Below are 25,775 nucleotides of genomic sequence, written 5' to 3' on the forward strand. Positions count from 1 at the left end.
GTGGCAGCAACAACCAGACCCAGAGAACTGGTCTGAGCAGGGCATCTGGATCGCCGAGATTGCTGTGCAGGTCCCTGAGAGGTCAGAGGGGAATGGGAGACCGCTGGCTGCATGGCTCTGGATTCCTGCTGTGCAGCTGCAGGAACCCGACGCCTAACACGGGGACAAATATTGCCGCATGTTCATGCCGTCGGGGTGATATTCGACTCTGCCCTCTCTTTCAAGCTAAGATCCAAGCCCTTGCCTCCTCCTGCCCATTACAACTAAAAGCATTTCCTGGATCCGTACATTCCAAGAAAATTCAAAAATGTTTGTGCATGCCCTCATGATCTCCCGCCTTGACTATTGCAACCTTATACTCTCTAGCCTCCCCTCTAGCAATCTTGCACCACTCAAATCTATTCAAAACTCTGCTGCCAGAGTAATCCAACTATCCCTTCGTTATTCCCCAGCCTTTCCTTTCTGCTATGCCCTTCACTGCCTTCCTATTGCCCATAGGCTACAGTTCAAAACCCTAAATGTGACATACAAAGCCTTCCACAACCTGTCTCCTCCATACGTCTGTGACATGGTCTCCCAATGTCCGACTGGGTCATGACTTCTTCTACGCAAACCCAGTGTGCCGTCAGCGACATGTACCGTCCCTGCAGACAAGCATTTGTCCATGGGTCCGTGGTTAGGTGCACTTTCCCTGTAACAGCATTTTTGGTGGCCCGGGTAATGTTGTGGGACACGTGCTTGCTTGTGTAATGTCGTGACGGCATACCAGGAGAAATAGAGGCGGGTGGGGACCAAGTACCTTGTTACTGTCACTGCCATCAGGAAAGCGTCCGTCTCCCACGAGCCTAAATTGCGACATATAGAGCGCAAGCAGTCGAGAAATTTGTGAATTTAGTACTGTGGTCTGTGGGCCGTTGGCTGCGTCTTTCTGCTTATGGTACAATGAATGGGGTATGTACAACTAAAGGCTGCGCTAGGACAAGGACATGGATGTGCTTGATGATGGTGCTATTTGACTGTGGTCAATGGCAGAAGCATGGCAGGAGGCATCTTGGCATACACTGTGGACAGGGGATTGGCTTACACGCACAGCGGAAGAAGCAGTGGTATCACCCGCAGACACTGTTCATGGATCCTGATGTTCAACCAACAAAAGTCGGATGCTTTGCTGCCATGTGCCTGATCATGCTGGTGGTGGTAAGGCTAGTAGCTTTGCTACGCCTGCTGATGCCGTTGTTGCAAATGTCCTTTTTGGGGTTATCAGTAGAGTCTAAAAAAAACCAAGACTGGTAGGGGGACATTCATTGTCTCCCTCTCCCACACCACCTGCTCACCTCGACACCTGTCTTTCGGTGTTCCCCAAGGGTCTGTTCTAGGACCCCTACTCTTCTCCATCTACACTTTCGGCCTGGGACGGCTGAGATAATGACACAGTTTGCAATATCATCACTACGCCGATGACATGCAGATCTACCTATCTGTACCAGACATCACCTCCTTACTGACCAAAATCACACATCTTCCTGCTATAGCATCCTTCTTTTCTGCTCGCTTTCAAAAAGTGGACATGGACAAATCAGAATACATCATCTTTCAAGCACCTCACGCTGAGTACACCTGAGATCTGTATGCCTCAATCGGTACCACTTTAGTAAGAGGTAAACTTTGCCCTATAGAAAATGATTGTCCAGACATTCACTGCCTTTTTTGCACATTTTTTGCAGCTGTGATCTTCATCTTATTGGTGTGGATGTGGTAAACTTCGAAGTCGTCAGCAAACCATCATCGTCCATATGTTGTAAGAAGGAACTCAGGTGTTTCCAAGGGTCGTGGTTATGTACGTTTTGTGCCATTCCTTCAACAGTGTTCGTTACACTAGGACAATTAATTTTAGACTGGAACATTAGGATATTATTGTATTGGTGAGGATGAATAAGGTTATGCCACGGGTGTGTTTATAGTTACGGACGGTGCACGCCTCTTTATACTTAGTTTTTCATGAGCATCCATTAGTTTGTTTGGCTTTCCCCCAACACTTATCTGCTTTCTCTAATTCAGCATCTCACGAACATGTTGCACTTTGCCCTTTATACAGACACGTGCATCTTTGGCAGCGTATTTTGAATGGGCATTTCTTAGGCTGAGTCTCACACGCGCATCTGTTACACCCATCTTCAAACGGGCATTAAACCGTTTCTGGTAATTGATGGTGGCTAAACGACGAATCATTGATGGCTGTATCCTGGATCTCATACCTCCCATAGCCACTGCTGTTATTAATCATGTACTTTCCCATTCCTGTCATCACCATGCCCCTTTTCCAGATCACTTCATCCAATGCTCTCAAATGGACCAAGGAGAATCAATGGATGTCATTTATCTTGACATCTCTAAAGCATTTGACACTGTCCCACATAAAAGATTGGTAAGTAAGATGAGTAAGCTTGGGCTAGAGGAAAATGTGTGTAGATGGGTAGGTAGCTGGCTTAGTGATAGAAAACAAAGAGTGGTTATTAATGGTGAATACTCAGATTGGGCCAGGGTTACTAGTGGGGTACCACAGGGTTCTGTATTGGGCCCCCTACTATTTAATATATTTATTAATGATCTAGTGGATGGCTTACACAGTCAAATATCAGTATTTGCAGATGATACAAAACTATGTAAGGTAGTTAACACAAAGGACGACAGTTTGCAACTACAGACAGATTTGAGTAAATTGGAGAATTGGGCTGAAAAATGGCAAACGAGGTTTAACACAGATAAGTGTAAGGTTATGCACATGGGAAGGAGAAACAGATGCTACAATTACTTACTAAATGGGAAACTGCTGGGGAAATCAGACATGGAAAAAGACTTAGGCATCTTAGTCAATAAGAAGCTAAATTGGAGTGCCCAGTGTCAGGCAGCTGCCACCAAGGCAAATAGGGTCATGGGATGCATTAGAAGAGGTCTGGAGACACGAGATGAAAATATAATTCTCCCTCTGTACAAATCACTCGTCAGACCACACTTGGAGTATTGTGTGCAATTTTGGACACCGGTGCTCAAGAAAGACATTACTGAACTTGAAAGGGTTCAAAGGCGGGCTACTAAAATGATAAATGGAGTTGGTTCACTACAATACCCAGAAAGGTTATCAAAATTAGGTCTATTTACTCTAGAAAAGAGAAGACTTAGGGGAGACCTAATATACTGTATATGTACAAGTATATCAGAGGGCAATACAGAGATCTCTCCAATGAACTGTTTGTAGGACTGTGACAAGAACAAGGGGCATTCTCTTCGTTTGGAGGAGAGACAATTTCTGCACCAGCATAGAAGAGGGTTCTTCACGGAAAGAGCAGTGAGACTCTGGAATTCTCTTCCTGATGAAGTGGTAATGGCCAACTCATTGGATGAATTTAAGAAAGGAATGGATGCTTTTCTTGTGAGTAACAGTATAGAAGGTTACAAATAACATAATATTACAGGTAGATGGTTGACCCAGCTTTGGGGAAGGAACTTTTTTCCCTATGGAGAAAATTGGCTGCTACTCTGTGGGTTTTTTGCCTTCCCCTGGATCAACAATGCAGAACAGCTGCACTAAAAATAGGCTGAACTAGATGGACATAAGGTCTTCCTTCAGCCTTCAAAGCTATGTATGTAATGATTCGTCCGCCATATTGTTACTAAAAACATGCACCTTCCCAGCAACAACTGTGTAGGAAACCACGTTACAGTTTTGCAAGGTGTTTATGCCCCTAAAGAAAAGGAAAACATTATGTTGATATCTACCCCCATGGGGAAATGTTTGCCAGGTCATACACTTAGGATATGGGCATTCCAAGTCTAGGAGACCCGCTCCCTTAAATTGGGCATAGCTTTTAATCAGGCCTTCCTCCACGTCTCATCATCCGCCGCCACTAGATCACCAGCGCTAACGTGTTCCATGCTGTTACTGCCAGTGCCGAATTCTAAACAAGGGTGGGTGGTTTAGATGGGCCTAAAATACTTGTTATGGAAAAGGTTGAGGTGTACCCCACAGGGGAAAATGTTTGCCAGTCAACACACTTAGGGTATGGGCATTACAAGTCTAGGAGACCCGCTCCTTTTGAATGGGACATTTTTTGTTAAGAGGACCTCCTCCATGTTTCTTCCAAGGGGGGATTGGGGTTATTGGGATGCATATGACTTGGTAGCAGGGCAGGCCTTGCAGTCAATACATAAGAAAACAGAATGGAAGTACAAAATGAATAATGTGAGGTGGATTTTCCTGGGCCCATCCAATACATGGGTTCAAAGGCTTATTGGGGTGCATATGACTTGGTAGCAGGGCAGGCCTTGCAGTCAATCCATAAGAATAGTGTATGGGAGTACAAAATGAATATTGTGAAGTGGATTTCCTGGGTCCATCCAGTATGTGGGTTCAAAGGCTTATTGGGGTGCATATGACTTGGTAGCAGGGCAGGCCTTGCTGTCAATGCATAAGAAAACAGAATGGGATTACAAAATGAATAATGTGAGGTGGATTTTCCTGGGTCCATCCAGTACCTGGGTTCAAAGGCTTATTGGGGTGTATATGACTTGGGAGCAGGGCAGGCCTTGCAGTCAATGCAACATTTTTTATGGAAGCCCTCCTGGACATCTCGTGAAAGTGGTATTGGGGTGCATTGTAATTCTTGGCAGCCCATGCACTCACTGCATAGGCTGTAACAGTTTAGGAGACCTACTGTTTAATAATGGCCCTTTAAGCAGATTAATTCTGCTTGATGCCCCGGTAAAAATAGGGTCTGTGACTTTAAGAGTCCCTCCTTCATAAATGAAACAAGATATGTCTGCTTATGTGTCACACACCACATGGCCAGCTTAGGATGGTAAATATTACGATGATATTTCCCAGTGAATGCATTTGTTTTGGTTGAAAGCAATGTAAAAGTTGAAAAATGCTTCAAAAACGCTGCGTCTGAACATATCCCAAATGGTAGAGGAACATTTTGGTCTGGGGTAATTTATTTTGCCTTATATACAAGTGATTAACCTGGAAAGGATGTACCTTAACATACTTCTCAGCAAAATCCGTTTTGGTTTCGTTGTGGTATGTTTTTTGGTGCACCGGTAAAAATGGCATGAAACTCTGACAACATTGCTTAAAGTTGTGAACTAGGAGTCAGGAATGCTTCCAGGGGCGATCCCCATAATGTCTCTGTGTCATTTGAGCAGTGTTTCCAGCATTTTCAGACGTTTTTACACCTTAAAAGGACCCCCGGGGGATCGCGGTAAAAATGCTCGGGTCTCCCATAAACTTACATTGGGCTCATTGTTCTGTCCGAGTACCCTAGTATTTCAATTTGCTCGATCCGAGCAACTAGCACCCGGGCATTTTAGTGCTTGCCCATCACTACAAATTATCTCTTCATAAAGAAAGAGGACTAGAACTCTAGTGCCACCTATTGGAAGTAGCAATCCTAAAAGTCAATATCAATCCTTTAATGAGCCTTGCCACATGAATTAGTATAAAAGCCAAACCAGAATCTCAGTTTGCAGATACTGTGTTTTGGGGTGCTGTCCCTCATCAGTGCAAAGTGTGAGATCTGGTTTGGCTAGGTGAGTGGCGTCTGACTGAGATCCAAGAGGTAACATTTCTCCTTGTTGGCAGGTCACTCTCATAATAGAAACGTTACTCCTTGGATCCACAGCATATAATAAGCACATGTATGTCAAAAAAGTGAAGCCTGCATAAGAATAAAACAATGTAGGTGATCAAAAGGTATTCCCACTGCGAGAGTGTGCCATTACCTGTGGCAACTAACAAAGGATAAAGCAGATCTCGACAATCCAGCATATAACAGTCATGGTCATGTGATATCAGTCCTTAGTTTTATAAGATGGTTGCAGACCTAGTTTGTAATCCTTAGGCTATGTGCCCACGTATGCAGAAAATTTGTGCTTCAAAAGTGGACTCCTTTATTTCCGCGCGTTTTTGATGTGTTTTTTTCCGCGCGTCTTCTGACTCATAGAAAATAGCTAACAACGCGGACTTTTCCGCAAAACTAATGAGCATGTTGCGTTTTTTACCACTAAGCGTTTTTTGCGTGAAAAAAACGCATCAATGTGCACAAAAAGTGCGGAATTCATTTAAAATGAATGGGATGCTTCTTGTATGCGTTTTTGAAGCGTTTTGACCGGGACAAACGCTTCAAAAACGCTTACGTGGGCACACAGCTTACATGTTCATTTCAATTAATTTCATGGGGAGACCGTGTTAAGGCATTGCCAGATCCTTTATCTCCAGTGACAATGGTCAGGTATATTGAATTTTAGCTTGCCTGATCCTTTTTTTCATTTGATATTTGAATCGCTTGGCCTCTCTACATATTGCATAATTGATAAAACCCCATTGAAATAATTTCTTCTAATGTGCATGAGCACTTTAACCAAGGTTTTCGTTTATCAGTCACAATAAAGAAGAGAGATTTAATACCTTAATTTTTATTTTGGAGATAACATCCACATGTAGCAGAGCGGAATCTGCAATATGCAGCTAAGCTGGAATTGTCATTTAACATAACACAACATGGGATGTGTAGTTTTACGATAACCTAATGAATGATCTCTCCTCCGTTACCGCAATGTCACACAATGCTGCTCTCTAGTGTTAAATGACACATTCAGTATTTGAGATTTGTAAGCATTCACCAAAAAATAAAGCGATAACGTTATTTAATGACAATTACATTGTAAGAAAATGAGAAAAAAACAAAACAGCACAATAACGACAGTCAAGGAATACGGAAGAGTGACACAAATAATATTAAATACACAAAAGGAGAAAAAAAATGTTGAAAGAAAGAAAGAAAGAAAGAAAGAGAAAAAAGTGGGAAAGACAGAGATTGGAAAATAAATAGGATGAATTATACAGAAGAGAGGCAGAGATGGGATGAGTGACAGGAACATCGCATCACTGAGGAGGACCTGGGTCTCTATTTAAAGGCAGAGGATCCAGTGCAGACTCCTCAAGGCAGCTCACAGCTCTTCAGGAGAGGATCAGTGTGACTCCAACAGCCAGGTACAGCATCCACTACATGAGCCAGTTGTCATCTGTGTTGTCCTGTAAGACTTGTTTCCTTCTAGGATATATTGTATCTTTACAGTCTGTTGTTTCTTTTATCTAAGTGACACTGTATTAATAGGACTAAGTAGGGACTGTAGCATGGGTTTTATTCTACTGATCGCAGGATGGTTCTAGCTGATTTTTGCTTTAACAATGATTTAATTGATTCCAATGACTGATGTTTGATCATTTACAAAACTGTAAGACGATCTGCACCTATGCAAACAACTATGTGATGTGCAAAGAGCACAAAAGTAAAGTACAGCACAGGTTTTATCACATCCAGCAATGTCTGAATATATGTATATATATATATATATATATATATATATATATATATATATATATATATATATATATTGCATATATATGTTTGTGTGCAGAAATGTATTTGTATATACCTATTATATATATGCGTGCTTACATATGTGTATGTATGTGTACATGTATGTTGCAGGTGTGTTAGTACTGATAACAGTGGACTGTTTACTAAGCACATTCTTGTAATCAGATTGCAAGTATAGAACCCCTTTATATTCATCTCCGTCCTAAATACTCATTGACTAGCATCCATGAGAATAATGCAATTCAGTCAATGTTTTATAAGTGATGAAACTTTTTAATGATGATGTCGTCAACATGAGAGAACATTGAAAGCCAAGTTGTACAGGCAAAGAATGAAATAGATGATGAAGACAACCCCTTTACCATCTATTAAAGGATCTACTTGTAATAAGTAGCCTCATACACTGAGTTTGTTTGGTAAAAACCTTTTGCACAGGTTTGAACAGCAGATTTATAATGTACACTTTTACTTACCTCTTCCATATCCACATTATTCTGTGTAGATAGGAAGGGAATATTATTTACAAACTTAGGTTACGTTCACAAGACCATATTTTCGGTCCGAGATTGAGTCTGTGAACTTACACATATAGCACTCAGGCTGTTCGGATGTTTTTTTTCCATTGACCCAATGTCCACGTGACAAAAATTGCAGCATTCACTAGTTTCCTCTTCAGATGAGACTCACCTCTTCATGTCTTTTGGAGCACAAAAATAAAATTGGATCCCATGTGGATCAACTGAACATCATCCGATTTTTATGGATACATTGCCATTATTAACATATTTTTAGTCTTGAAAGTTATTTCGCTGCTGATTTATAACAATAAATGCCGTACAGATGCTAAACAGATGACATACAGGTGAAAAACTGTCCATTTTTTGTGCATGAAAATCGGACAAATTTACTAAAATCGTGTGAATTTAAAGTTAATAAGAGAATCCAGCTGACTAAATGGCTAAGAAACCAACATCTTTCACAGATAAATGCATGGAGCCATGCTGCAAATGGGCACCAGCAATGATGAAGTGTAAGAATAAGAAAGAAATGAAACATAAGCAGATGGGTGACAGTAGTATGGAGAGAGCTACGGTAGTAAGTAACAGTTATGGATGGAGTTGTGTCCACATCGCATCTGATAAGAAATACTTATCTGACTAGTCTTGTATGTAGAAGTCAATCTCTTAGATTTTAAATAACTCTCAATATAGGCACAACCTATGCTAGAAAAGGAACATTCTTCAGGCTTCACAACATGCCTCCGATAACTAGAGGCAGCAAGTGACACTTTGTAAAACACCATCTTAATAACTGCAAAACTGCAGCGCTCTCAAATTGCGTAAATTAATAATTAGCCACTAAACGTATAGTAATGACAATGCTAATGACTGTACACCACAATAAAGAAAGGCGTCTTTTTAGCTTTAATTATGTAGTAACTGGCGCTCTGGGAAATATTCCACGCATTTTTTCTCTCATATCGTTATGGACATAAAACTTAAGCCCCCGTTACACATAGCGATATCGCTAGCAATATCGCTGTAACGTCACCGATTTTGTGACGTAGCAGAGATATTGCTAGCGATATCGCTATGTCTGATACCTCCGACTGGCTCCCCCGCTCGTTATCGCTGATCGCACGAGAACGTCCTGGGCCATTTCTCGTCGGGCGCTTCCTGCGGCGCCGCCGAGCGACGTGTGGACGCGGGAGGACGTCAGGATCGCCGCGTCTTACAGCTAAGTAACGACCCCCGACCGCTGCTATGTTGCTGGTGAGATCTGCCTGTTTGGCAGCTCACTAGCGACCACTTAGCGATGCACCAGCGATCCATATCGTTGTCGGGATCGCTGGTGCATCGCTAAGTGTAACGGTACCCTTAGAAGAGTAAGCACTATTACAAACGTCCATGTGGATAGGAAAATGATTCTACTACCATGATACTGTCATTTATCATATAGAGATCTGATGCTGCCTATGTCTTCTACAAGAATGGTCACGACACACAATCATCTCGCCTCTTGCCTCCAGTGGGGATCACAATGTAATCTGCTGATTGAGCTGATATCATACACAGCCAATAACTAAAGCAGCATTTTTCTGGTTATTTCCTGGTTGCCCATCTTATGATTAGCATACTTGTGGATGGCATAAGATAATAAGTTAATAACCTAACCTGCCATTCTGTTAGATTGTATCCTCCCTTCTTGAGGAGGCTGGAAAAAGACTATCACAGCCAGTGTGGATAATCTGTTAGGGGATTCGGATATTGAAGTGAACCCTGGTCTAACAGTAAAAGAATTACATAAATACAAGAGAATAATTCAAGCATTGGTGTTTGTTAAACAGCACATACATTACATTGATATTGGTCTTGATATGACTCATGTACTAAATGATTTGCTGCCACTCATATAAAAATTATCTAGTTTGTTATCAGAAATCATTAAAAAGACAAGCGCGATAATGTGGCCATACTTTACTTACTAGAAAGAAAAGTCCACACAATGAAAGTTCGCTTCGATAGAGCACTCATATACAATACGTTTTAGTCCATATTCACATTACAACCTTTCAAACTGTCTATATCTGTTGCACAAGACGGAACAATTTTCTGAGACTGGTTTTGAATGAAAGACCAAATGAAGATAAAAAATACAAACACAGCGGAATATTTCCAGAAGATGATAGTCATCAGTTGGTCAAAAACATTTTTCATTGTTAACTTTTACCTGTCAAATGGTTAAAATGACTATTTTCATCAACTTTCATCTGATGTACATGGCCACCGTAAGAGGTTCAGCTTGTTGCTAGATGGTTATATTTGGATCCGAGGTAACTTAAGCATTCATGCATAACCACATTGGGCATGTACTGTCGTCATCTGTAGAACACAATTGATATTTAATAATATTTAACTAGAAAGAGCTATCTAAACTGAAATAACAAATTTACATATGTAACTGGAAATCTAAATTACTCTAAAGTTATCTCCTGGAATATTTCTTCACACATTGTATAGTCCTCAATAATTGATATGTTTATGTTTTAGCCATTTTTTGTTACCTTGATTCAGCATGTCTTCAGCTTCTAAAGGAGATAACTACTTTAGATAAACTTCTAAAGAAGTTCTGCATGGCTTGCATGACACTTGTGGACCATTCACAGATAAATTTAAATGACAGTTTGTTGTGTTTTCACCAAATGACCAAATAAGAAGTGATGCCTCTTCGTAAAAGGTTTTTAAGTTAAATATTGTACTATTTCGCCTCTGCAATCTCCATGATAATAGACTAAAAACTAATTCTGTAGTTAATATAGCTTTCCATCTGTGCCCTTACAAGTTCTAAACTTGAACCTGACTGTATGGACGTCAGCTGCTGGTACCCACCTTCTTTCTTCAGGGCCGTAACCCTTCCAGTGTAGCAGATACTGAAGAGCTCGATGAACTAAGTGAGAATCGATAATCTTAGGAATCTGAAAATCCAAATTTCCATCAACAATAAGTGAGGAAGGCAGTGGTGGAGATGGTTCAGAGAAAGGAATGTATTTTTTGAATAGAGATCCGTGAAACACATTATGAATCCTAATAGTGGATGGCAAAGCAAGTAAAATGCTACTGGCTTGACAATGGCCACAGTCTTATAGGGACCAGTGAACCTGGGTCCAATTTCCAAGAATGAACCTTCAACTTAATGTTCCTTGAGGACAACCACACCAAATTACCCACACGCTTGTCCGGATCCACCATATATTTACAATCAGCCACACTCTCCATCTTTTTCAAATTATCAAGAACACCTTGCAACACTTATGTAATAGATGAAGAAAACTGTTCCTCCTCAGGTACTCCTGAAGAATGATTCCTATTGAAAGAGCAGAATTGAGGATAAAATCTGTATGTCCTAAAGATCGGAGACTTGCCAGTAGACTCATGACAAGTGATTCACCGCAAATTCAGCTAGAGGTAAGTAAGTAACCCGATCTTACTGATTCTCAGACACAAACCACCTAAGATAAGTCTAAAGATTCTGGTTTACATGTTGAGCTTGACCATTAGACTGTGAATGGAAAGATGGAGAAAAAGCAAAATGGATCCCCAAACAAGTGCAAAATGCTTTCCAAAATTCGGAAACAATATCAGTAGGAATCCCATGTAATGTCACAAATTCTTTGACAAACATTTGCGCCAAAGATCTTGGCGTTAGGTAAGGTGGGTAACTCAATGAAGTGAGACATGTTGCTAAATCTGTCTGCCATCACCAATATTACAGTATTACATGCATATACGGATAAAATAGTGGTGAAATCTACCGACAAATGAGTCCAAGGCCTACTGGGAATCGCCAAGGGCTTAAGAACCCCAGACGGATGAGTATGAGGGAACTTAGCACGTGCAAAAAAACAGCAGGCGGCTACATACTCCCGAACATCTTGGTGCACCCCAGACAACCAAAAACGCCAAGTAATGAGATCAAAGGTCGCTTTACTCTGAGGATGCTTGGCCAAGACCAAATCATGATGTTCACTTAAAACTTTAAGATGAAGATTATCAGAAACAAACAGTTTCCTTAAAGGACAGGCAGCATGAGGATCCCCCTGAGCCTCTACAACCTCTCTCTCCAGATCAGAACAAATAGTTGCAATAACTACCTTTTCTGTAATATAGGAACTGGTTCACAATAATCTTCATAAGGCAACCAACAAGATAAGGCATTTGCCTTAATGTTCTTATTCCCCAGCCTATATGTCACAAAAAAGTTGTATCTGGTGATGAACAATGACCATCTTGCCTGTCTAGGTGTGAGATGCTTAGCAGATTCCAAATATAAAATATTTTTATGATCTGTGATTACCATGATCGGATGTACTGCCCCCTCCAGAAAATGTTTCCACTCTTCAAAAGCGAACTTAATAATGTAATAGTTTTTCTCAACGGATGACAGTTTCTTTGAAAAGTAAGCACATAGAGACCATTTACTTGGAGAGGCATCCTACAACAATACAACCCCCACCCTCACTTCAGACGCATGATGCATCAACATCTACTATGAATGGCTGAATGACATCAGGCTGTAAAAGAATTAGTGCAGAAACAAAACATTTCTTTAAAGGATCAAATGCCACACTGGCTGGAATGGACCATTTGGAAAAGCTTGTCCTTTACCTGGTAATGTCTATCAGAGGTTGGCCACTACCGTAAAGCTTTTGATGAACTTATGGTAGTAGTTGGCATAGCCTAAAAACCTCTGTAAAGCCTTTAAGTTATCAGGATGATCCCAATCCAGTACCACCCGGACTTTTGCCAGATCCATGCAAAAACTGGTGGGCAATAAGTAATAACCCAGAAATGGGATCTCCCGAACTGAGAACATACATTTCTCAGGTATGACAAATAATTTATTGTCTCTGAGTATCTGTAAGACCTCCTGATATGTACCTAATGTGACTCCAGGTCAGGCAAATAAATCAATATGTCATCAAGATAGACCACCACAAATCTACTTACCAGGTGACAAAAAATGTAATTTATATAATTTACAAAGTGCTGAAAGACGGCAGGGGCATTAGTCAACCCAAATGGCATTACAAGGCTTTCATAGTGTCAATCAGATGTAATAAAAGCTGTCTTCCGATGATCCCTCTCCTTAATTCGAATGAGATTATATGCCCGCCGAGGTTCAATTTTCAATTTACAAAACCATTTTTTCCCTATAATCTGGATAAAGAGGCCTGGAATGAGAGGGAGAGGGGATATGGATCCCAGACCATCATCTGATATAGTTCATTGAAATCTAGGCAGGAGCATAACTGCCATCTAAACTAGAACAATGTGGGAAGGGAAGCAAAAGGCCAGAAAAAGCCATACACCTGACAAATGCTATTGAGAACTCTGCTATTAGAAGTGGGAGGAAAGAACAAAGACAAAAAAAAACTAAATAATAAAAATATTGGAGAAAGAGAAACCAATCACAAACTACAATGTTTCTATACTAATGCACAAAGCATAGGCAACAAACAAGGAGAATTGGAACTACTAATGCAGGAAAAGAAATATGATGTCATTGGAATCACTGAAACTTTGTGGGACAATACAAATGATTGGAATTCAAGGCTAGAAGGATACAACTTATTTGCTAGAAACAGACTTGATAAACGAGGAGATGTCACATTGTATGTTAGAAACACGTATATCTGCACAGAGATTGAAGCTTCAGAGACTGGGAGTTCTGTGGAATCAGTTTGGGTAAGAATACAAGGACAGAACAATGGAAAGGACACCATTGTAGGCATTTACTACAGGCCGCCTGAGCAAGCTGAAGATATGGATGAACTCTTTATGCATCAAATGGCCAAGTTCTCAAAAAATATGACATAGTTGTCATGGGAGATTTCAACTATCCAGACATTTGTTTGGATTCTCTCTCAGGCAACACTAACAGGTCAAGCAAATTCTTATCCCCTCTTGCTGACAACTTTATCTTCCAAAAGGTAGGGGAGAAAACAAGGGTATCTGCTACTTGGATCTAATCCTTATAAACAGGGAGGAAATGGTTAAGGAGCTAAGAGTTGCTGGGACTCTAGGAGGTAGCGACCATGCTATTTTAGAATTTTGGATAACTAGAGGAGGAAGACCTGTGAAGACTCAAACTTCAAGGTTAGAAATGTTTCTCAAATGGAAAGAGGGATGCATATCTAAAGAAGAATATAATGTCTGCAGAACCTGCAGGGGACACATCAGATTAGCTAAAGCTGACAATGAAATAAAGCTTGCAAGAGATGGTAAAATCAATAAAAAACAATTTTTAGGATATGTCAAAAGTAAAAGAAACGTCAAAGATGCTATAGGATTTTTACAAGATGAAAATGATGAAATGGTATGAAAGGATGTTTAGAAGGCCGAAATTTTAAATTCCTATTTTGCATCTGTTTTTTCTCAGAAAGGAAATGTATCATCAACTGATCTTCACTGTCCCATTAAAGTAATAGAAGAGTCTAGGATATATATAAACAAAAAGATAGTGAGGGAATACTTAGCTAACATAAATGAATTCTAGTCTCCAGGTTCAGATGAATTACACCCCAGAGTACTGAAGGAGATAGCAGAAGAAATTTTTGAAACACTCTATAATCTTTGAAAATTCTTGGAGATCAGGAGAAGTCCCAGAAGACTGGAGAAGAGCAAATGTTCCTATCTTCAAAAAGGGGAAGAAGGTGGACCCAGGAAACTACAGGCCAGTGAGTCTGACTTCTATACCAGGAAAGATCTTTGAACAAATTATTAAACAACATGTATGTACTTACTGTACGTGGATAAGAATGAAATGATTAACCAGAGTCAGCATGGGTTTGTAACTAATAAGTCATGTCAGACTAACTTAGTTTCCTTCTATGACAGAATTAATGACCGGGTGGATCAGGGAAATGCTGTAGATATAGTATATCTTGACTTCAGCAAAGCATTTGACAAAGTGTCTCACATCATCATTATTAAAAAAATGACAAAGTATGGAATGGACAAGGCAACTGTTAAGTGGATTCATAACTGGCTTAGTGATCAGACCCAAAGAGTGGTCGTAAATGGCTGCACTTCCAGTTGGAAGAATGTCTAAAATGGGGTACCACAGGGCTCTGTTCTGGGCCTTGTATTGTTCAACATCTTTATCAATGATTTAGATGAAGGAATTGAGGGTACACTGATTAAATTTGCTGATGACACAATGTTAGGAGGCAAATATATTATGCTAATATTAGAGGGGAGAGAGAGGATTCAAAAAGATAAATAAACTGGAGCAGTGGGCAGCAACTAACAGAATTGTTTTTAACAGGGAAGAATGCAAAGTACTACATCTGGGCAATAAAAATGAAAAAGGCATATAAGTGAGAGGAATGCGTCTAAGCAACAGCAAATGTGAAAAAAACTTGGGTATACTAATAGATCATAAACTAAACATGAGTCAACAGTGTGTTGCAGCAGCAAAAAAGGAAAATACAATTCTGGGATGTATTAGCAGAAGCATACAGTCAAGATCACATTAAGTCATTATCCCACTCTACTCTTCTTGGGTCAGACCTCATCTGGAATAATGTGTCCAGTTTTGGGCACCACATTTTAAAAATGGCATCAATTGAACTGGAGCAAGTTCAGAGAAGAGCGATCACAATGGTGACCGGTCTGCAAACAATGTCCTATGAGGAACGGTTACAGGATTTGGGAATGTTTAGCTTGCAAAAAAGAAAACTGAGAGGAGACTTAATAGCTGTCTACAAATATCTCAATGGCTGTCACATTGTAGAAGGATCATCTTTATTCTCATCTGAACAAGGAAAGACTAGAAGCAATGGGATGAAACTGAATGGGAGGAGATACAGATTAGATATTAGAAAAAACTTTTTGACAATGAGGGTGATCAATGAGTGGAACAGACTTCCACAAGAGGTGGTGATTTCTCCTTCAGTGGAAGTCTTCAAATAGAGGCTGGACAGACATCTGTCTGGGATGATATAGTGAACCCTGCTTTGAGCGGGGGTTTGGACCAGATGACCCAGGAGGTCCCTTCCAACTATAACATTCCATGATTCTATGATGTATGAAGGCTGCAAACTATTCTACAATAATTTGTTCTCCAAGAGTCAAATAGCACTCTTTCTCTCCCAAATCTTGCCACATCGATAAGCTGTAGAGACTCAGCTATTGTACCATGCATGAGTCAGCGGCGAGCAGACGCTCCTGGGGCTAAAGGTGCTGTCACACTTAGCGATGTACCAGCGATCCCGACCAGCGATATGACGCGGTCAGGATCGCTGGTACATCGCTAAGTGGTCGCTAGTGAGCTGCCACACAGGCAGATCTCGCTAGCGACATCGCTGGGGACGGGGGTCGCTACTTACCTGTCACACCAGGCGATCCTGAGTCCTCCCGCCCGGCTCCACGCATCGCTCGTCGTCACAGCAGGAAGCGCTGCAGGAAGCTGACGATGAGAAACAGTCCTGAACGTTCTCGCGCGATCAGCGATAACCAGCGGGGGAGCGGGTTGTAGGTAAGTATCACACACAGCGATATCGCTAGCAATATCGCTATAACGTCACAAGTTATAGCGATATTGCTAGCGATATCGCTGAGGCCTGTTTCACACTTGCTTTTTTTTGCAGCGCGTTTTTCCCGCAAAAAAACGCATTGAAAAACGCATACAAAAGCATACAACTGCTGCGTTTTTTTCAAGCATTTTTATGAGCATGCATGAAAAAAACGCAGCGTTTTTAAGCGTTTGTATGCGTTTTTAGTGCGTTTTTACCGCGTTTGCGTTTTTTTCCAACATTAGGTGGCCACTCACACTAACCCAAACCATGACTTTACTAACCCTAACCCTGACCCTAACCCTAACCCTAACCCTAACCCTGACCCTAACCCTAACCCTAACCCTTAACCAAACCATACTTAACCCTAACCCTGACCCTAACCCTAACCCTGACCCTAACCCTTAACCAAACCATACTTAACCCTAACCCTGACCCTAACCCTAACCCTAACCCTGACCCTAACCCTAACCCTAACCCTTAACCAAACCATACTTAACCCTAACCCTGACCCTAACCCTAACCCTAACCCTAACCCTGACCCTAACCCTAACCCTAACCCTGACCCTAACCCTAACCCTGACCCTAACCCTAACCCTAACCCTGACCCTAACCCTTAACCAAACCATACTTAACCTTAACCCTAACCCTGACCCTAACCCTAACCCTAACCCTAACCCTAACCCTAACCCTGACCCTAACCCTTAACCAAACCATACTTAACCCTAACCCTGACCCTAACCCTTAACCAAACCATACTTAACCTTAACCCTAACCCTAACCCTGACCCTAACCCTGACCCTAACCCTAACCCTAACCCTAACCCTGACCCTAACCCTAACCCTAACCCTTAACCAAACCATACTTAACCCTAACCCTGACCCTAACCCTTAACCAAACCATACTTAACCTTAACCCTAACCCTAACCCTGACCCTAACCCTAACCCTGACCCTAACCCTTAACCAAACCATACTTAACCCTAACCCTGACCCTAACCCTGACCCTAACCCTAACCCTTAACCAAACCATACTTAACCCTAACCCTGACCCTAACCCTTAACCAAACCATACTTAACCTTAACCCTAACCCTGACCCTAACCCTAACCCTAACCCTAACCCTGACCCTAACCCTTAACCAAACCATACTTAACCCTAACCCTGACCCTAACCCTGACCCTAACCCTAACCCTAACCCTGACCCTAACCCTTAACCAAACCATACTTAACCCTAACCCTGACCCTAACCCTAACCCTAACCCTAACCCTAAACCCCCTTAACTAACCCTAACTTTACCCAAACCCCTAAATTCCATTGTCTAAACTAATGGTAAAAAAAAAACGCATGTGCAAAAAAACGCATACATAAGCATGCCAATGCGCACATATGCTCACCATAGACTTATAATGGGTGTCTTGCTGTAAAAAAACGCATTGCGTGCGCATGCGTTTTTTTGAGGCAAATCGGACGCACAAAAAATACAACAAGTTGCATTTTGTGCGCCTGAGCGCATACCGCAAAAAAACGCATGCGCGGTAAAACGCGTACAAACGCATGTGTATGCGCACATAAGCGCATCCCATGCAAAGTATAGGAAAAAAAACGCATGCGCTATTTAGCGCTAAATTACCGCGAAAAAAAACGCAAATGTGAAACCAGCCTGAGTGTGACAGTACCCTAAGTCTTGCTTTTCTCCTTTGGTTTGCCTCTCTATCTGGACACCTCACATCCATGAATTGGCTGGTTCCTTATTGTGCCTCCTGATGAACCGTGTGGATGGGGAAACGCGTCGAGGCTGGAAGCTAAGTTTTGGTTAAACCCCAGCTGTTTCTATAATTTTTTTTTTTTTTTGGCAATAGGTATCATCCATTGCCTTCTATGGGAACCAATATGGATAGAATTCTGATGTTCCTTTATTGAACCACGCTATTTTTTTACCTCTTGTCTGTGCTTGTCTGATTTTACTGCAGAGAGTTTTTTTTTTTTTTGGCTTTATTTGATAATGCATATGGAATCTATGTTTTCTGTAGTCTATTAATACCCAAAAAGACAAGATTGCCACTATCTACTGGTAGCTTATGGAATCTATATTTTCTGTGGTCTATTAATACCCAAAAAGACAAGACTTGCTGCTATCTATTGGTTATATAAGAGGTTTCTCTATGTTTACATGTAATAGCCTGTCTTTTATATATTGTACATTAATAGCCTGTGTATTATATTAAGCACTATCTTTCATCTCTTTTATTTGCTTATTGTTTTCTCACCTGTAGTTTGTAATGGTCATTTAGGGCGAGTCTGGGACAGCCATCGTGGAGTGGGGGCGCCAAATCGTATCTTTTAGGGTGCCAACCTCCACTGTCAGGAAGGGATAGCAGGCTAGTGTAGGGCTATCGTAGGTTATTATTGTATAGAGTTTGTTAATTGTGTTATTGCACCAGGGGGGTGTTTTTTTACCTCAATTTATTAAAGTTTCATATTTTTAAAGGGATTATATGATTGCACTTTTGATATTTCTTCCCTGGTCCTGTGGACATTTTTTTGATTAACTTTTCTCCTCCTGATCATGCCTGTGGGACAACCTCTCATTGGAGGTCAGCGGTCACATGCTCAGGACCTGTTGCTCCTCCGATTGGACCACCAGGAAGGTCCCGGAAGGCTGCAGCTATGAAAGGTTCGGGCGGCCATGCGCTAATATAGAAAAAGATTATGGACCATGTGAAGTGAGTGTTGCATGCATGTATGAATGTCTCTGGTGAATGACTCATTATCAAACCCCTACTCTTGATACACATGTGTTGTGTAGCCCAGCCTGTTAAGCACCCAGGCTGAGGTGCAGGTGGGAGGCAGAGTCAGAGACTGGCATCAACTTTGTCTGTACGCCACAGTGCACCTGGTTGGCACTCCACGCTAGCCAGCGTCCATTAGTGGCGTCCACAGGTGCAAAGCCACACGCTTAGTAGGTCTAGAAGGACTCCGACCCCATGTCCTTGGGGCTGAGTTCTATGACCATTTACTGAGCGCTCTCTTGCCGAGCTCTGTGAGCTTAAACAGGCTCCAGCATTTATGTTCCGCGGTAGTGCGGCTCTGTGAGGTAACACAATCTGCTCCTGTACACACCAGGTGACGTTAACCAGCATGTAGTCTTCCTTTATACCGCCATATAGCGTCCGTCATTACCAAGCAGCAGTTTGCCATCTCTGCACAGTGGACCCCGGGCTGCGAACGCACCTTATTATCATCTTTTATTATTTGGTGCGTTCCGTCAGCCCTAATGCAACATTATAAAGCATAACACATCTCTGGGTTCAAGGTGCTCACCACACCTTTAGATAAGTTCTTTGAGGAGTGTAGTTTTAAAAATAAGGTCACTTGTGGGGGGTTTAGGTTGTTTAGGCTCAGCATGGGGCTCTGTAAACAAGACATGATGTGCACTATTAATTCCAGCCAATTTTGTGTTCCAAAAGTCAAATGGTGCTACTTCACTTCCGAGTCCTTCCATGTGCTAAATCAGTAGTTTTCCATCACATATGGGGTATGAGCATACTCAGGAGAAAATGGACCATACAATTGGTTATTCAATTTTTCCTTTTACCCCTGAAAATGTAAATTTGGGGCAAAATTAACATTTTTTCAGGACATATGTAATTTTTCATTTCCATGGCTCAACATTGTAAAGTTATGGGAAGCACCTGTGGGTTCAAGGTGCTTCCCACACCTCTAGATAAGTTCCTTGAGCGGTGTAGTTACAAAAATGGAGTCACTTGTGGGGGTCTTTCCAATGTTTAGGCACATCAGGGGCTCTGGAAACGCTACATGGCTTCCACTATCTATTCCAACCAAATTTTGCTCCATCCCTTCTAAGCCCTGCCATGCACCTAAACAGTAGTTTTCCACCACATATAGAGTATCGCTGTATTCCGGAGAAATTATATGGTTCATTTTCTCCTGTTATCGTTGTAAAAATGAAAAAATTGTGGCAAAGCAAACATTTTTGGTAAAATTTTTATTTTTTTCCTTCCACATTACTTTAATTCCTGTGAAGCACCTGAAAAGTTAATAAACCTACTGTACAGTTGTGCTTAATAGTTTACAAACCCTAGCAGAATTTTTGCTTTCTTGGACTTTTTTCCAAGAATATGAATGATAACACCAAAACTTTTTCTCCACTCATGGTTAGTGGTTGATGAAGCCATTTATCATCAAACTACGGTGTTTTCTGTTTTTAAATCATAATGACAACCCAAAACATCCAAAAAACCCTGATCAAAATTTCACATACTCTGGTGATTTTGGCCTGATAACATCCACAGAAGTTGACACAAATGGGCTGTGACCTGTTTGCTTGGTCACAACCATAAACGTTACAATTGGAGAGAGGTCAACAAGGCCTATGAAGAAAGGAACACCATTCCAACTGTAAAGCACAGAGGTGAATCGCTGAAGTTTTGGGGATGTGTGAGCTACAAAGGCACAGGAAACTTGGTCAAAGTTGAAGGCAATATGAATGCAGCACGTTATCAGCAAATACTGGAGACAAATTTGCAATCATCAGCCCGGAAGCATGTGATGTACTTGGACGTTCCAACGTGACAATGATCCAAAACACAAGGCCAAGCTGACCTGTCATTGGCTACAGCAGAACAAAGTGAAGGTTCTGGAGTGGCCATCTAAGTATCCTGACCTCAATATCATTGAGCCACTCTGGGGAGATCTCAAGCACGCAGTTCATGCTAGACAGCCCAGGAATTTACAGAAACTCGAGGCTTTGTGCCAAGAAAAGTGGGAAGCTTTACCATCTGAGAAAATAAAGAACCTCATCCACAACTACCCAAAAGACTTCAAGCTGTCATTGATGTTAGAGGGGAGAATATGCTGTATTAAGAAATGGGGTATGTGAACTTTTGATCAGGTGATTCACACTGTTGGAACGGAGAAAGCACAAATAGGGTCTTATCTGATAAGCAGGGTACGAACAGTGCTAGATTTCTACTCACCTGGTATAGGAGAGGTATAGCGCATCCACAGGTCAACCCAGTGACCGCAGAAACATATGATTTAATGGAACTTTTAGTGGATTTTATGCGCTGCTTAACATGACAAACAATCACTCGTACATCAACAGATCGCTGCTTTATTCATATTCCCATCGCATTTCAAAGTGAAAATCACTTCTTCCTCAGGGGATGATATACAGCTTTATTGAAGACATGCCAAAAAGACAGACAATTAGAAACAGTTAAAACCATCTATATGGCAACATTCACAAAAGATGGTGAGCGGGCGACTCCAAAAAATCTTAGATAGAATATTTATGGACAATTTGTGTGATAGAGAGTATACAGTCATATGCAAAAGTTTGGGCATCCCTATTAATGTTAACCTTTGTCCTTCATAACAATTTTGGTTTTTGCAACAGGTATTTCAGTTTCATATATCTAATAACTGATGGACTCAGTTATATTTCTGGATTCAAATGAGGTTTATTGTACTAACAGAAAATGTGCAATCTGCATTTAAACAAAATTTGACCAGTGCAAAAGTATGGGCACCCTTATCATTTTCTTGATTTGAACACTCCTAACTACTTTTTACTGACTTCCTGAAGCACTAAATTGGTTTTGTAACCTCATTGAGCTTTGAACTTCATAGCCAGGTGTATCAAATCATGAGAAAAGGTATTTAAGGTGGCCACTTGCAAGTAGTTCTATTTGATTCTCCTATGAAGAGTGGCATCATGGGCTCCTCAAAACAACTCTCAAATGATCTGAAAACAAAGATTATTCAACATAGCTTTTCAGGGGAAGGATACAAAAAGTTGTCTCAGAGATTTAACCTGTCAGTTTCCACTGTGAGGAACATAGTAAGGAAATGGAAGAACACAGGTACAGTTCTTGTTAAGCCCATAAGTGGCAGGCCAAGAAAAATATCAGAAAGGCAGAGAAAAAGAATGGTGAGAACAGTCAAGGACAATCCACAGACCACCTCCAAAGACCTGCAGCATCATCTTGCTGCAGATGGTGTCACTGTGCATCGGTCAACAATACAGCGCACTTTGCACAAGGAGAAGCTGTATGGGAGAGTGATGCCATAAAAATATTTCATTTTTTTACTTTTGGCATGCTTCAATAGTCTCCATGGGAGACTAGAAGCTGCCATAACCCGATTAGGTCTGCTACATACAGAGACTCCAGAGAACATGATTCAGGTTGGTTTTTACCAACCCAAGTGTTGCGATCGCTGTTATTAATGGTATAAGGGCAACTGCAAAAAACAGTCTGATTTTCCATTTAATTGATCGCACATCAGAGGAGAGAGAAATAGGGTCCCCTGATTCCCCCTGGTACCTCCATTGTCCCTGCAACCCTCCGTGAAGTCCCCCGCGCCACCGGCATCTTCCAGGAGAAAATGGCGGGCGCATGCGCAGTGCACCTGCCGAGATCTGCCGGCCACAACCGACAACAATATGAACTTTTTTCTATTGATTCATTTTTAACACTGTGATAGACCCTATTAGAGTGATCAAAATAAAAAAAAAATTGTAAATAAACCCCCCTTTATCACACCCTTAGGTAAAAATAATAAAATAAAAAAAAGTATTTATTTACATTTTCCCATTAGGGTTAGAGTTGGGCTAAAGTGAGTTGGGCTAAAATGAGTTGGGCTAAAGTGAGTAGGGCTAAAGTTAGGGTTAGGGTTGGGGTAAAGTTAGAGTTGGGGCTAAAGTTAGGGTAGAGGCTAAAGTTAGGGTTAGAGTTGGGGCTAGGGTTAGGATTGGGGCTACGTTTGGGATTACGGTTAGGGTTGGGATTAGGGGTGTGTTGGTGTTAGGGTTGTGGTTAGGGTTATGCTTAGGGTTGGGATTAGGGTTAGGGGTGTGTTGGGGTTAGGGTTAGAGTTTGAATTGGGGGGTTTCCACTGTTTAGGTACATTTTTGCCAATCTTTTTATTTCATAAATAAATGCAAGATATAGTGAAGAAATTTTACCACTAACATGAAGTACAATATGTCACGAAAAAAACTTTCTCAGAATCAGTGTGATACATTGAAGCCGTCCAGAGCTATAACCTCATAAAGTGACAGTGGTCAAAATTGTAAAAATTGGCTTGGTCATTAAGCACCAAATTGTCACTAAGGGGTTGAATATCGTAGCTAAGGTATTTTAGGTGAATATGATTCATGCAAAACAGGAAACAAACAGATTTAATGGAAAGATTAATCAAATTGTAATGATGTATTGTAATAATTGTGATCATCATCAGTAATCATTCCTGTATATATACCGTATACATAATCTACTACAATGATTTAGATTGATGTTGATTCAGATTCAGACACAGGAGCCAACTCTACTTATTCAATAATGACATGATAGTAAGCTACATGGTTAACATTAGCAAGGTGATATAAACTTACCTCTCATCTTTGAAAGACCTTTAATCCTGCATAAATCAACATCACACCAGACCTACGGAAGTTTCTAGCATAGCACCCTGGGGCTCCGAATTGCTTTTGACTTAAGATAAAAGGACAGTGTTGGCAGCTGGGAGATCCCCTTCAAAGCATTGATAAAATCAGCTTATGAGGAGTTCTAGGAAGATAGTGAATTAGCTGTGAACTGTAGTAATTTTTATGTGCATCTCATAACTAGCGGATGGAGAAATCCAGGTTCACAGGATAAAATTTACCTTTATTGGTGAATACACTCAAAACCAAAGGAAAAGATAAAAACATGAATGGAATATCACAAAAACTTAATTGTGAAATTCATTTTTTCACAGTGAAGTTTTTGCTATATTCCATCCTTGTTTTTATTTTCAACTTTGGATTTGAGTGTATTCACCAATAAAGGCAAAATTTATCTTGTGAGGCTGGATTCCTCCTTCTGCCATTTCTACTGCATACCGGCAAAGACGCCTTTCCATGCTCTGGGATCATTTGGATATTGATTGCAGTGTGTAGCACCCGCATCTCTGCCTGCAGTCCCTTTCTCCCTGCAGAGACACCAGCGTACTCACCGCCGAGGCTCCCATCCTGCTCCTTCCGGGTCTGCTGCTGCCCAGGTGAGTGCACTCCTAGCAGGTCTCCAGGCACTGTACTTAGGGCACGTGCGCACACCTGCTCTTTCTCAAAGGGGCTGCAAGCATTCCTCTAAAGTGTCCTCAGCCAATAACTGGAGGTCACTTACTATTTAAAGCGCCGCCTCCAACATGGAGGTGTCTGTGCAATGTTGTGAATTTGTTCCTAACATGCTTGTCAGCGCTCTGGTCCCAGTACTTGTATCTCAGCCTGCTGCACCTGCCAGTGCTCACCTCAATGGCATCCAAGCCTGCTGCACCCACCAGTGCTCATCTCTCCATCAGACTGTCCTGTCTGTATCTGCGGTTACTGTTATCTTCTCTGCCTGTTTGCATCTGTTGGACATTCCCCCGGACCATCCCAGCTATCTTTTCCTAGGGGTCAGCTGCCATCTACCCAAAGTCAGTCCTGGAGTAGCACCTGGATCATCTCCCTTGTCTCTCCGCGGACCTCGGTGTCGTTAGCTGATGCATGTCCGTGGTCAGATTGGGTGAGGCTCCTAGTCATGCCCATCCAGGTCTTCTTTGGACTTTGACACAGTGATTCCACCACCCGGCCTGTTACACAGTGAGCTTGCTTTTCCGTGTCTCATAACTATTTTGGAAAAAAAATGTTGGTTTCTTAGCGCTAATTTATCAGCAAATGTTGCAATAGATGCAGTAAGGAAGGTGATGACAGATGAAATTGGGAATACAATTTATAAAAAGATTTATGGATTAAGCTTAGTGTAGGGAATACAACTCCACTGCCTCCAATCATCAAGACAATTAATCAATTGGCTGACGATTGATGCAGGAGGCCACGGTTGCTTTAACTACTAGGCTGGATATTAGGGAGCTCACAGTGAATGTATAATATATAAACACTTGATTCCAACGCATGGAATACAGCTGGTGAAATAAATATTGAACATGTCACCAATTTTCTAAGTAAATATATTTCTAAAGGTTCAGGATCTGAAAAGTGTTTGTGTTGAAGAATGGGCCAAAACCACACCTGAGCAATGCATGCAACTAGTTTCTCCATACAGAAGGCATCTTGAAGCTATTGTGCAAATAAATAAATTTTAATAAGTGTGTTCAATGCTTTTTTCCTGTTACACTTCTCATTATTCCACATAACTTCATTTCTAGACTTCTATTTTTTTGATTTCTTTGACTGTGTGGATTGGACAGGGTT

The 25,775-nt window shown here is 41.2% G+C and overlaps 1 protein-coding gene across 2 annotated transcripts in view; it reads left to right on the forward strand.

Annotated features, from left to right (window-relative positions):
• The first annotated feature begins 6,953 nt into the window (after positions 1 to 6,953).
• The window catches only part of TAC3 (tachykinin precursor 3), a 211,697-nt gene continuing 192,875 nt past the window's right edge, over positions 6,954 to 25,775 (forward strand). Inside the window, exon 1 of one of the 2 annotated variants that reach the window (XM_073576858.1) lies at positions 6,954 to 7,048. The gene's annotated coding sequence lies outside the window, so the exon portion shown is untranslated. Of the gene's footprint in view, positions 7,093 to 25,775 lie in introns of both variants that reach the window. The other variant, XM_073576859.1, reaches the window with a different exon arrangement.

Source organism: Dendrobates tinctorius, unplaced genomic scaffold, assembly GCF_039654945.1.
Source record: "Dendrobates tinctorius isolate UK_male_01 unplaced genomic scaffold, ASM3965494v1 ptg000051l, whole genome shotgun sequence".
In the NCBI taxonomy this organism is placed as follows: Eukaryota; Metazoa; Chordata; class Amphibia; order Anura; family Dendrobatidae; genus Dendrobates; species Dendrobates tinctorius.